The sequence below is a fragment of the Vigna unguiculata genome, chromosome 4 (genome assembly GCF_037176805.1).
Source record: "Vigna unguiculata cultivar grain cowpea cultivar isolate G323 ecotype 2 chromosome 4, ASM3717680v1, whole genome shotgun sequence".
NCBI lineage: Eukaryota > Viridiplantae > Streptophyta > Magnoliopsida > Fabales > Fabaceae > Vigna > Vigna unguiculata.
In genome coordinates, this window is record NC_140795.1 from 10,945,203 (window position 1) to 10,959,354 (window position 14,152).

The 14,152-nt window shown below is 32.7% G+C and overlaps 2 pseudogenes across 2 annotated transcripts; both read left to right on the plus strand.

Annotated features, from left to right (window-relative positions):
- The first annotated feature begins 513 nt into the window (after window positions 1–513).
- LOC114181114 (uncharacterized) lies at window positions 514–2,173 on the plus strand (annotated as a pseudogene). The gene is made up of 5 exons (XR_003603753.2): window positions 514–566; window positions 665–791; window positions 914–1,192; window positions 1,265–1,369; window positions 1,455–2,173. The product of XR_003603753.2 is annotated as an uncharacterized LOC114181114 (transcript).
- An 8,231-nt stretch (window positions 2,174–10,404) lies between these two features.
- LOC114181191 (uncharacterized) lies at window positions 10,405–12,699 on the plus strand (annotated as a pseudogene). Its single transcript, XR_014994206.1, has 4 exons — window positions 10,405–10,527; window positions 10,604–10,739; window positions 10,830–11,029; window positions 11,133–12,699. The product of XR_014994206.1 is annotated as an uncharacterized LOC114181191 (transcript).
- The last annotated feature ends 1,453 nt before the right edge of the window (window positions 12,700–14,152 follow it).

The following is a 14,152-nucleotide window of genomic DNA, read 5'->3' on the forward strand; positions in this document are numbered from 1 at the left end:
GAGTGGATAATTTACTGGCATTTCTAATGCACGTGCAATTGATTTGTATATATGTCATCAGGATGTAATAAAGACATTATTGAACCATCTTTACCTATTGCGAAAAAGGGGAGAAAGGGGACAATGAAGGGAAGACGACCAAAATATGTTCTTAGATTACCAACACAAAAACACCTGTACTTGAATCCCCTATTGATCAACAAAATCCTTTTACAACTGCAAATGTTGTACCAATTCCTTCCCAACCATCAATAGCCGAATCTACCCCTTTCCAACCCTCCATTGACCAACCCATACCTTCTCAACCCCCCATTGTTCAACCTGTGCAACCTCATGTTAATGAACATACACCTTCATCTATGGCTTCCCAATGTGTTGGTGCTAGATTGACATCATTATCTCCCCCCTCTCAACAAAATGATACACCAACCTCAATACCCACCCGATCTATTCAAAATGTACTTCAAGAAGACCAATACATGTCTACCAAAGAAGCAAGTGAACCATCCATAAATGAAGAAGATGACCCTCCTAGTGCTTGAAATTATTGAACCTTGTAATGATGGGTAATAATAAACACTAGTTGAAATCATTTTTTCCTTTATATTATATGGTTTTTTTTCATATTGACATCATATTTTCATCAATGTATTTATATTTTTAGATTTTACCCAAGTAGAGTTGCCTCCAACGCAATCACAAAGACAATTAAGCAACAATATTTTGAGCGATGGTTGACTTGGGGTGCAATGTTAGATGAAGAGAAGGAGGTCTTCTTTCAAATGTTCAAGGTAAGTTTATATTTGTAACCTACCCTTTACTAAAAATTTCAATTAAGCATATTTAATTTTTTTGCATATATTGTTTACTGTAATAATCAATATCTTAACTACTATATTATCTCTTAATGTAGAGAAAGGTTACTTGGAGACCTGAACATGAGGAGAAGATTATAAAGATTTTCAACACAAAGCCCTCTCACAGACTTTCTGAAATCTTCATGGAAGCAAGAAAAACTGGGAAAAAACCTTATTGGATGTTTGATAGAGTATGGAACAGTTTGCTTGCTCAGTGGAACCAACCCGAGTTTCGATCAAAGAGTGCTCGTAATCAAAAGAATCGAGAATCTGAGAAGGGTGGATTTTTGCACACAGGTGGCTCAATCACCATCCATGAGCATGCCCTTCGCATGGTATGAACATTAAAAAATATTGTTATATACCTTGATTACTATTTTATCATGATTAATTAGTTTTTGTTATAGGCAAAATAGTTGGGTCGTCCTGTACATTTTGATGACCTTTTCCACCATACTCATGTTCGAAAGAATACCGGTGATTTTGTAGATCACAGATCTAAACAAACATATGTATTTTCTCTAACTTCTTAGATATTTCCTCCTTTTTAAATATAAAGATTTGCCATTATATAATATGTCTATTTTTGAATAACAGGAGGAATTTCAAATTGTATTTTCCCAAGCAAGATCTGAGGCTGCTACTTGTGGTGAAGAAGAAGAAATATCTCTATTAGACCCTAGTGAGGAAGAGAAGTTAAGGAAAAAAAGTTGGTTACCTGCTACTGGTGGCAAAAATCCTAAGGGACGGTATATGGGGTTGGAAAACTGAATGAAAATCATCTTTGCGGGGAAGCCTTCACACAACAACCATCTAGTTCTACAATTATGGATTCACAAAAGATTCTAAGGTTGGAAGAAGAAATTTGTCAATCTAGGGAGGAGTTTCGTCAATCTAGGGAGGAGAATCAACGACTGTAGAGAAAATTAGAATCCCTAGTAACTGTTGTTCTCCCTCTTCTTCCTCCCGCTGCACAAACCATTTTGCAAGACGTCAATGAACAACCACAAAATGAGGACCAAAACCAAGATGATGCTCAAGAGAGGGACCACCATCATGGACAAAACTCTTCTCATTATGCAGATTATTAGTTAGGTTTGTAATTGTAGGACTTGTTGAACTAGGGGTAAAATTAGTTTGTTTTTAAATTGTAGGACTTGACCTATGTAGATTATTTGTTAGTTTCTTAATCTGTGTTATCTACTTTATTTTATATTTATTGTTTTTAATGTTTTGATGTGATGATATGAATGATGTTAAACCTTTGGAAAACTATGTTGTTATACTTGAATGTGTTATTTGAATGTTGGGATGTTTGTAGGATCTACAGGTGGAGGCCAACTTTTATGTCTAGACATTACTTCTCTTGTCTATGATATAAAACTACTACATTTTCTATTTTAGAATCTTTTATGAGTTATAATTAAGTAGACAAAATTGTCTACTGCATTGTTTACAGGTAGAGTTTAGATGTGAGTCCTGACATCAATCAATATATGTTAAAATATTTAATAATAATTTTTAGAAATTAAAATTATTTTAAATTTTTTATTATAACATTACCTACAAAAAGTTTCGTATGTAAATTACCTACGAAGGTTGTTGTAGATAATTACCTACGAAGATCTTTGTAGATAATTTACACATGCAGAATGTTGGAGATAGTTACCTATGAAAGTTTTCGTAGATAACTTACCTACGAAGATTTTCGTAGGTAAATTACATACGCAGAATATCGTAGATAAATTACCCGTGACAGTTTTCGTAGATAAGTTACCTACGAAATATTTCGTAAATAAATCCAATTGTAAATTATCCACAACTATTTTTGTAGATAATCATGTTCGTACGTAATTCGTAGATAATTATCTGCATCCTCTTTTCATAGATAATATTCCTAGGTAATTTATCTACGAAGACAAAATTTCGTAAATAAAGTTACCTACCAGCTCAATACCTACGAAATTTGCTTCGTAGGTAATTCGTAAATAACATCGCATTACCTACGAAAAGTGAATATTACTTACGAAAAACTAGCATAGATAAGAAGTAGATTTCTTGTAGTGATATATGTTCAAGGATCAATTTCATCATCACAAACACCTAACTTTCAACCTCAAGGAACATAACATGTTCATCCCCTTTCTAATATCCCTCCCAGGAAACCAAGAACGTCCAACGATTCGGTCATTAATCCTTTCCATCTCTGGCAAGACCATTTGTAACATCCCTTTTGAGATGTCACGTATAAAATAAAATCTTTCCAACTCAAAACACAATCACTAGTATCATCCTATCAAAATAGGAGTTTTCACAATTATTATATCTCAAATTAACAACTGAAAAAAATATCCATCTACAACAACTTTATTCATAAAAACCAAGTATGGTCTAACCAACCAATTGGAATAAATTGTCTAAACAAGTCTTAATATAATGCTTCAAGTTTAAACCTCGAAAAAGCTGACTATTACAGCTTTAGCTAAAGGAACATTTTAAAACGAAAAAAAACTTTTGAAGCTTCCCTACGAGCTCCTAACCGTAACCTTCTTTGGCTAAAACTGCATCGATATCTACTTCTGTATAACACAAGTTATACGATCATCGCAAATGGAAACAACAGCGACAAACATGCAAGGGTAAGCTAACTATGTAACATATCACACAAATCAACATACAACTCACTTAGCATTGCCATAACATATCATAACTCATCCAAGCTATCAACTATCACATGTTCTCAAAGCCATGGCATGTAATCATCAACATATTTCCACTAAGTAATATTAAATGGAATGGAATTATCTCATAATTAACCACCCAACTAGTTCTCATATGCAATTTACCAAAGATGTCACTTCCCATTACTCTCACATTACAAATATCAAGAGCCTCGACGAAGTCCACAACTTCTCATCACTCTTATCGAGCCTCAGCAAAGTGCACCACTTCCCATTACTCTTATGGAGCCTCAACGAAGTGCACCTCCAGTACAATTTATGTTGAGATACCTTCCAATATATTCATATCCAAGTATACGTTATCTCATCATGATCACACATCAATCAACAATCACATGATTATTTGCATGCAAGATCAATAAACACACAAGCACATCAAGGCCTCATCATCACATGTATCACAATACATTTACATCATACAATCCTTATCATTATACTTAACATACATCATTCATCATGCCGAATATCCAATACACTACGAATAGAGCCTATACCAATTTATCACAACAAAATATCAACACAATACACTAATGAAAAAAAAATCATGTGTAACATATATCTCCAACTACAGACCTCCAAACTAAGATCATACTGTTCAAACTAAATAATAACATGATATGGACTCGCTGTCAAACTTTCACCAAAATTTGATGGTTAACAAAGAGAAAAACATAACTTTATGAAAACTACAGAGACTATAAAATCAGTAGCGTTTGACGCCCAAAACTTGGTGCCCAACACCCAAAAACTCGAGACATGGAACTCGACAATAGGAAACCAGCACCCAACGACCCCAAAACCTAAGACTCAGGGCCTGGCTAAAGGAAGCCAGTGCCCAACAGTCCCTACTAGGCCAAAATACGAAAATAGTGTTTTTTCATGAATAAGGCACCTGTTTCACACATACCACGCATCCAAAACATGTACGAAGCATACCAACCATCTCGTATCATTCCCATGAACCATAAAATGCGCACACATCATGAGAACCCTTATATTAATATCTTCATGTGAGAGTACACACCATCTACTTCAACTCTAAAACATAGAACCCAAAATATATGTATACTCACTTTGCCTAAAACAAATAGAAAAACATGAGACCATATTCACTCCATAAACCTTTCACCTAATTTGACCAACGTTAACCTCAAAACACTTATCAACTCTAATGCAATTTCCATAAACATAATTGCACTTCTCTCTTGCATCATTCCCCAAATTTTCATTATCAAAAATTAAGAAAACTATTCCCAATGCCCAAATGCCAAGATTCATAGCCAACCAAAAATTGCTATCATTCAAATTTACCAACAGGCTTTATGAAATTTCTCATGTCTTAAGGACCATAAATATCAACACACCAAAATTATACAATTTCAACCAACTTACCTCCCAATCGCCTCCTTCTCCATAGCCCAAAAATCACAATTTCAAGAAAAGAAGAAATAAACCAGTCGTAATCATTGCCTATACCAAATTATCTCAAAACTTCAAGATGATAAATAAAAAAAGAAAAAGAGTAACCCAATTTTACACCATGAATCCATCCACAAAATAGGGCCAAAATTCATCTTCTTAAAATTTATTCCTTAACCATTCACATTAGAAGACCATGTAATCCCATACCCCATCACAATTCAAACAGAAAAATCAAAATAGCTTCCATTGCATCTCCATTAAGAAACCTTACCACCCAACACACATCCATAAAACAAGTTCTCACACCAAATCACAAATTCCTTTTTTTCCAAGTAGAACACATTCTTCTCATATCCAAGACCAAGCAATCATATAAATAAATAAAAAACATGGATACATGGTGGAGTTCCCCTTACCTGTAATTCCATCAAAAAGACTACCATAACTTTGCCCACTCCTCCCTTTCTCTTCAATCTCATGTTGCCTTCTCTTTTCTTTTCTCCACCAACTCCAATTTATTTTATCCATAAAACCTCTCTATTTCTCTAATAGTCATAATAAAAAAAATACTAGGGTTAATTGGCTGCAAATAAATAATACTAGGATTAATTGGCTGCACTTAACAATGTATTTGTCCCAACTCTTCACCTTCCAAGGTGCACCACGAATTTACCAAAACAAATCACATACAATTTCATCTTTTTTCCTCTAGCCAAAATTCAAACACACAATCCCTAAAACTCAAACAACACTCCAAACCATATCAGCTATCCCATTTTTCTTGACATTAGCACACACAACAACATTACAATAATATCCACACAATAATGCATTCAAGAAAATAATTAAACTACAATATTCCAAATGAATTATAAATCATTATAAAATATAAGTCACGACCAAAAGCACACATAAGCATTTCTAAACAATTATAAAACAATATTGAAAATAAAATTGCTCTAAATGCTCACACTAGAAATTTAAACCCTTGACCACCCACTCATGATAATTATTTTTCATGGGTCTTACATTCTTCCCAACCCGAAAAATTTTTGTCCCTGAAAATTGTACTTACTAGGAAACACATATGAATATGACTTCATCATATTCTCTTTCAGCTCCCAATTAATCTTTTAGCATCCACTCAATTATTCATTTACCTAACTTATTCTCTTATGACCTTAAGAAACCATTCAGTTCCTCATCAATGTAACAAAATATTATCATCCATAATTGAGAATAAAATGAGCTTTGACCACAAATTGCCCTTCCTACATCAATAATCAAACATCCTAAAGTTTCAATTACCTCAAATTACTACACAAAGATTAAATACTAAAATTTCATCCATTAAAACTAAATCTCACAACCTATTTTCCAATTCATCAATTTGATCAACAAAATATATTGTAACACCCAACAAAATATAAACACATAATCGTAACTCAGTCCAATATCCTTTCATAATTTTATCAAGCTTATAGCTTCCAATATTAACCATCATATTTATTAAAGTAATACATATGTGTATACCATAAAATTTTTCTACATCTATACCAAATATTTATCCACAAACACATTTATCAAATTGCCATGGACTCGTTAATCAAACTTAGTTCTACTGCACCATATACTATAAGCTACATGGTTGAAACACGACACCCACGTATTTCTCTTACCTCAAATACTTAATGACTGAAATCGTCACATACATTAAATTTTCAATGGATAAACCATATCACAACTTCATACATTTGACATAGCTTACCTGCACTTCCAATTGTTTTTTACATAACGTCTAAATATTCAACACCTTGCAAATTCAATTCCCTCAACCTACCATTCAAACAATACAACAACTGCAATTTTTTTTAGCAAAACAATTTCCAAAACAACTAATAAATCAAGTTTTTATAAAATACATACATATATATATATATATATATATATGTGTGTGTGTGTGTGTGTATACACACACACACACACACACACACACACACACACATATATATATATATATATATATATATATGTATATAAAAGATTACAATAAGATTGAATATGCTCTTTTTATTTTTAATCGATTGAAAAGTGTAATTCTGCAGCAATACATCTCATATTTACTGGTCAATTGAATTCGTGTTAAAAGGGTTTTCATAAGTTTCAATTGGACATATTTTTTAATGCTCATCAAATTCACCCCCCCCCCCCCTTCTACCACCCTCCCCCCCTTCTTGACTTAGAATGATCTTTTAAACCTATACTAAGTTTAGAAGTTAAATTGTTACTCAAATTTGCACTCATTAGTTTACATCATAGAGTTGGTGAGGCAAACCAGCTTTAGGTCGAGTTCCAAGGGATTATTAATGTGATTAAAGCTTAAAAGAGGATCTTGTTGATCATAGGAAGAAAATTAACATTCTTTGCAACATAGAATAAGTAAATGATTATACGTAAAATATGATGTTTACTTAAAGCTACGTGCTTATCGTTTGAGCTCATAAATGCTTATCAAAAGTAGTAGCAAGTCTATAATGTTATATCATCCAATAGACAAAACACTTATGTATTCATGATTTGTTGCTTATCAAAACTTGTGTCTTACAAATGAAGCATAATCATGCTTTGTGCTTTGTTGTTTTCATAAGGTGTTGGACATTTTCTTAACAATTTAATCCTTCTTTGTATTTTTAGACTTGAGAGAAACCTATTGATAGTTCAAAAATAAGAGACTTGGAAAATGACAATTAGATTAGGGATTTATCTTAGAGTGAGGTATTTTTCCAATCGAGGTAAGAGGATAAGTAAGGCATGTCTTATGGCGTGATGGTATGGGATTTATGAGGATAGAGAATCACATAGTCTTAGTAAGATTTTACTGTATGCTATTATGTAATTGCGTTTTTTAAGATTTTACAATCCTATTAATATAATAAATTAGACTCATTAGGATTTTAAAATCTTATTTACATAAATTATTTTCATAGAATTTTATAATTTGAAATATATCGTTCTTGCATATCACTAGTGCATTAAGGGCTTTTGGCCCCGGTTATTTTTGTCATTTTGCCTTGGTTTTAGTATCAAGGCATATTGAGGCGAAGCCAAAAGAGGTGCCTTTTGGCTTCGGTTATCACCCGAGGCCATAAAAACACTTTTCTGCCTCGGTTGCAGAATGACCGAAGCCATAGGTTCACAATATTTTTTTTAATTAAAAATTTCGAAGAGCCTTTGGCCTCGGTTATAGTAAGAACTGAGGCCATCTAATTGAGATTGATTTGCTCATATCTCCACTTAGAAGAACGTATTGGTTTAGTGCCAACATTTTTTCCCTAAACACTAGACCAGTCGAAACCACACTTGACTTAGTGTTAAAAAACCAATAGAAACGCTCAAATGTATCATCAAGTACTACAGTTCTCTTTATTGTTACAAATTTCTAAAACTGGAGACAATTTGTTGCGTGGATCATTCAGGTTTTTCTTTCGTCCATACGTGCTCGGGCAACACTATAAACAAACAAATCAACAATCTTTATCTCCGATTTTCTTAGAAACCAAATTTTGTGACATAAATAAAAAATAAACACGAACAAACCTTCTTTTGTAGCACCAAATATTCTGATAATGGCAGCAGGTCCAGACATATTCGGAAAGAACTCCCTGTGACTCTCCCAGATCACATAATCAATCTCCAGCTGCTGAAAAAACTAAAAGCCAGACAAAGAAACTCAGAGCACAAATCAAGAAAACTCCACCGATGATAGGGCAAAACAAAACCCTAGGCGAAGGGAAAACAATTTACGGAAAATACACACCGATGCTACAAGATTGTGCGACGTAATCATCAGAGAGATGAGGACGCGTCCACTTGGATAGTCGCGCAACTAGGGCCTGTCGCTTCTTGATGTCGCAGAGAATGATGGACTCTTCATCTTCTGAAACAAGGGTTTGGTCGATGAACACGCCTTCGTCCACGAAGTCCTCTTCCTAAGGCATTAAGGCTTGCTTCGGCGGCGGAGGTTATGGTTGGCTGAAGCAGTAGGTTTTGGGTGGCCACCATCGATGTCGCACGCTTTCTTAAGGCATTGTTGCTCATTGGAATCGGAAGAGAGAGAGAGACAGACAGACAGATAGAGAGAGAGAGAGAGAGAGAGACGAGAGCGACAACTACAGCGTGGCCAGAGGCGAGGCGCGACGGTGGCCAAAGCAGCATAGTGGTAGCACAACGTGGTTACAGAGTTTCGCGTGGTGGTGGTAGGTGGCTGAAGCAGTAGGTTGTAGAGAGAGAGAGAGAGAGCAGAAATGCAGCACGGGAAAGAAGAAGAGGGTTTCGCGATTTTTGAGCCCTAATTAAACTATATGGCCTCGGTTCAATTATTAACCGAGGCATATAGCCCTATTTGGCCCCGGTTCAATGCCACCTGAGGCCAAAGACGTAACGGTAGTGGCATTTTTAAAATATCTAGCCATGTTTTTGGTTTCGGGTCTTTGGAACCGAAGCATATAACTATCTTTTGGCACCATTGTTTTTGAACCGAAGCATATAACCCTCTTTTACTTCGGGTTTTTGCTGAACCGAGGCATAAAAGTTGTCTGGAATTGCAAAAATGTCATCGCGCCATTATATGATTCGGTTCCTGGCCAACCGAGGCCTATAAGGTGAGGGAAAAAGCAAAATATGCACTAGTGTATAGTAGAACTAAATTGGATCTAAAATAAGTTAAAAATTTATAATATAGTTTTAACATGCACAACCAATATATGGTCACACTCATATATGAATGGAAAACAATTAAAGAGAATTGCACTAGACGAGTGGTGTACCCATAAACATTTGGGCTAGACCAGTGTATCCACCCAAGACATATAGAACTTAATAATAACAATTAATATTAGTAAAAATTTAACGTTATGAAAACTTGTAAACTTTTAAATTGTAGAATATTTTGCTCCTTTTATTTTATATTTAATTCAATTTTTCAATAGTATTTGTTTCACTGTTTGTTTTATTCCTAGTGTTCCATTTATATCTAATCATATTGTGTTGAATAATGAAAACTAAATACAATATGTTCATGCTCCAATGAAATAATTACTTCATTAATAATTTACAAGAAAAAAATAATTATTTGTTTAAAAGTTTAAGAAAACTATTGATTAATAAACATTAACTTATAATTTTAAAGCCAATTTATTAATTAAGTTTAATAATTAATTAATTAATTAATATTAATTTAAGGAAATAAAATTAATGTGGATAATGATTTTGTTTTAAATAGTTATAGTGGGTGGTTGTAGTTAACAAATACAAATGTTCGATTGTGAGTGGTTTTGTTTGATAAATTGATTCAATCAGATTGTTATTATTCCAATGGAATTGTAATGGCAAATGATAAGATCTTGGTGTTAGAAGGTGAGAAGAGCGAGATGTTGAGCTTGGTGAAGAATACTTTCTATTCTAACAAAGGAATTTTTCTTCGTGAACTTATCATCAATGCTTCTAATGTAAGTTATCATTTAAATTTGATTTTCTATTTGTAAATTTTTGGTAATTGTTATTGATTACGGTATGTATGCACAGGCTTTGGATGAAATCCAATTTGAGAGGCTCACAAAAAAAAATTGTTTAAATAATGAACTAATTGTTAGATTAATCATTCACAAGGTTAACAAAACACTTTCTATCATCGACAATGGTATTGGCATGACCAAAGCAGGTAGGTAGGTGGTGATATTCCACTTTCATTTGCATTACGTTGTCATTAATTGTATTCACATTTGTGTGTGTGTGTGTGTGCTTGTTTTAGATTTTGTCGATAATTTGGGCGTTGGCTTCTACTCTAGTTATTTGGTTGCTCATAAGGTTATCCTCACCTCCAAGCATAATGACCATGACCAATATATTTGGGACTCTCAACCTAGTTCCTCTTGCTTTTTAACCACGGATATCAATGACCAATGACTCCCCAGGGGAACTAAAATCACCCTTTTCCTCAAGGATGATCAAGTACACAAATTAATTCATTCCATATTTTAAATCATTTCTTTTGTTTAACTTAAGTCATTCTCATGATTTGTTATATCTTTTGTTCACTTATTATTGCAAATAGTCAGAGTATTTAGAGGAGACCACCATCAAGAATCTCATTAGCAAAGATTGCCAACAAATTACCTATCCTATTTACCTTTGGAGCGAGAACACCAAAGACCATTGGAAACTCATTAACACTTGGTTGCACGACCAAAAGATGGACAATAAATTTGTGGCTCAAAATCTTTGAAAACACTTACCAGATCATCTTGCATTCAACATTCTTTTCAAATTGTCATTGAAATCTCTTAAAAGATGTGGATGCATATGCAAATCATGGGCTCTCTTGTTGGAAAATCCTAATTTCATGAACCTCTTTTATAATAATTTCATATTTAACCAAAACTCTTACTTTGATGGTAGCTCTCTCTTATTATGCCTCAGTCTAGTTTACGACCAGAATAATGATAAGTCTTCCTTATATTCACTTTTTGGTAAGAAGTTTCAAAATTTGGAAATATTAAATTGGCCAAATCCACGTATAGAAGGTCATGGTCCTGGATGTTATATTTTGGGTTCTTCTAGTATTAATGGAATTATTTGCCTCTACCTAGAAAGAACGGCCATTGTGTATTTATGGAATCCTTCTACCAATGAATGTAAGGTCACTCCACCTAGCCCAGTTGAGGATATACCATATTATTTTGATATTGTGATTGAATATGAAGGATTTGGGTATGATATTGCTAGAGATGATTATAAAGTGATTAGAGAAGTATGTTATTATGAAGAAGGAAACTTGGTTGAGATTAATCATAACGAATGGCAATATGACCGGTTTTGGGAGATTTATAGCCTAAGAAGCAATTCTTGGAGGAAACTTAATATCGAATTTCTTAACTGTCAGGGTATTAATAATAGATTCTACTTAGATGGAATGTGTCATTGGTTGTGTAACAATGGTGATGAAGGATATTTGGTTTCGTTTGACATAAGCAATGAGGTATGTTATACAACCCTCACACCCTTAGATATACCCACAAAAACATACAATGATTTTAATTTGTGCTTGGTGATGAGACACTTATTTCTCTTAAATGGGTCAATTGCTTTAATATCAAGTTATAAAGATACAACTATATTTTACATATCAATTTTGGTTGAAGTTGGCAAGAAGGAAACATGGACTAAACTCTTTACTATTGGACCTTTACCTTCACTTTCGTTTCCTATTGGAACAAGTAATATGGGCAATATACTCTTCCAAACAAATGATGGTGAACTAGCTTGGTTTGACTTAAGAACCAACCTGATTGAGAAGCTTGGTGTCAACGTACATAAACGTAATTGCCAAATAATACTTTATAAGAAAAGTCTTTCCAATAGAAGGATAAATACTTAGTGTCTTTTTTTGTTTTCACCTAAATGACTTATGACTACTTATATTAGAGTTTTCTCCTACAAATATCCAAAGTGGCTTGTCAATTTCTCATTGTAGTTCTCTCGATTTATGCCCCCTTTATGGCTAAGTGGAAACTATAAATAAAATACAACCAATCATTGTAATGGAATTTTGTGTCACAATTACTCTGTTATTTGTGAATATAGCCAACTATCCTATGATAGTGTTAAATTGTCATCAATGTTACAACTTATTTTGTATTTACATTATAATTGTTTATTCGAATCTACCTACAAGTATGTGCCAATGTTTCTTCTTAAATTTTAGGAAAAGGTCGAGTGTTCATCATAAGAACCATTCACTTGAATTACTTTTACATCTCATGTTCATTTTTAAAATACAGATTGAAGTTTGTTTTGTTTAAAATACTTTAACTAAGTGATAACTAAGTGAGTTAGTTAGTGCTGAATTAGAATACATATAAATTATCTATTTAAATTAACCAACTTCTTATTATGATATTATTATATTTATTTATTTTTTTACTTTAAGAATCCAAAAACTTATTTATTAAGATTAATGAAAGTAATCAAATGTTAATGGCTAACGTATTAGTTCATGTTAATAAAAATACATAAACATTTTTCTCTCTCATCCACTTTATCATCAAGTCAAATCTATAACTTCTAATAATGAAGTTAGATAATTTGAATTGATAAGAAATTCAAATTCAATTCTATTTGAAAATAATGGAATTGGAAAAAAAAATTATGGAATTAAACATTTTTAATTTAGGATATTATTTGATTTCACTATATGTAATTTGAGATGAATTTATGTATACAACACAATATGGTTTATATTATTTTTATTGAGAATTATAAATGTGTGTTTTGTATTACTCGTAATACAATGCATTGCAGAAAATAAGAGAACAAATAGTTATAAGATATAACAATAAATATATATTAATTTCTTAAAAGCAAAAAGAAAACTAACAAACTAATATCTTATTCCATGTCAAATTGATTATTAAAATTACAATTTAATAATAAAATTATCTCATGAAACTTACGTGACGTGTTTATAAATTAGGTAATGAATCAAGTTTTAAATGTTTTGAATGAATAAACTAACATGATATGAAGTGTTCTTCCCCAAAAATAGTACAAATATCTAAGGTGGAAAAGATGCGATGTTTTAACTTTTCTGAAGATTGATTACCAACTTAAATGAAAACTGCTAATGTGAAATCTACCTGAAGAAGATTTTCCAACACTGAAAATAGTACGGGCAAAAGAAATTATTATTATTATATTAATGAGTACGAGAATCAAATGAGTACTTATTTGTATATATAGGTCTTTTTTAGCCTATGCTGAAGTAATAAAGACATTTCAAAATAAATGAGAAATATAATTGTTCAATGAATATTTGTAGTTAAATTAATTATTAACATATGTATATGCATAAATATATGAGTCATAAAGAATAATTGTTGAACTTAGATGAAGATTGTCAAGGGTAAATCTACTTCTAAAAAATTCTCCAACAATAAAAAAAGTATACACTACAAAAAATTTTGTTAAATACGAGAGTTATTTGAAGTATAAAATGGTAGTTATGACTGCCATATTTTGTGGGTATGGCGGGTACGGGTACCGCCATACATCTTGCCGCCACAATGCAGAATATGG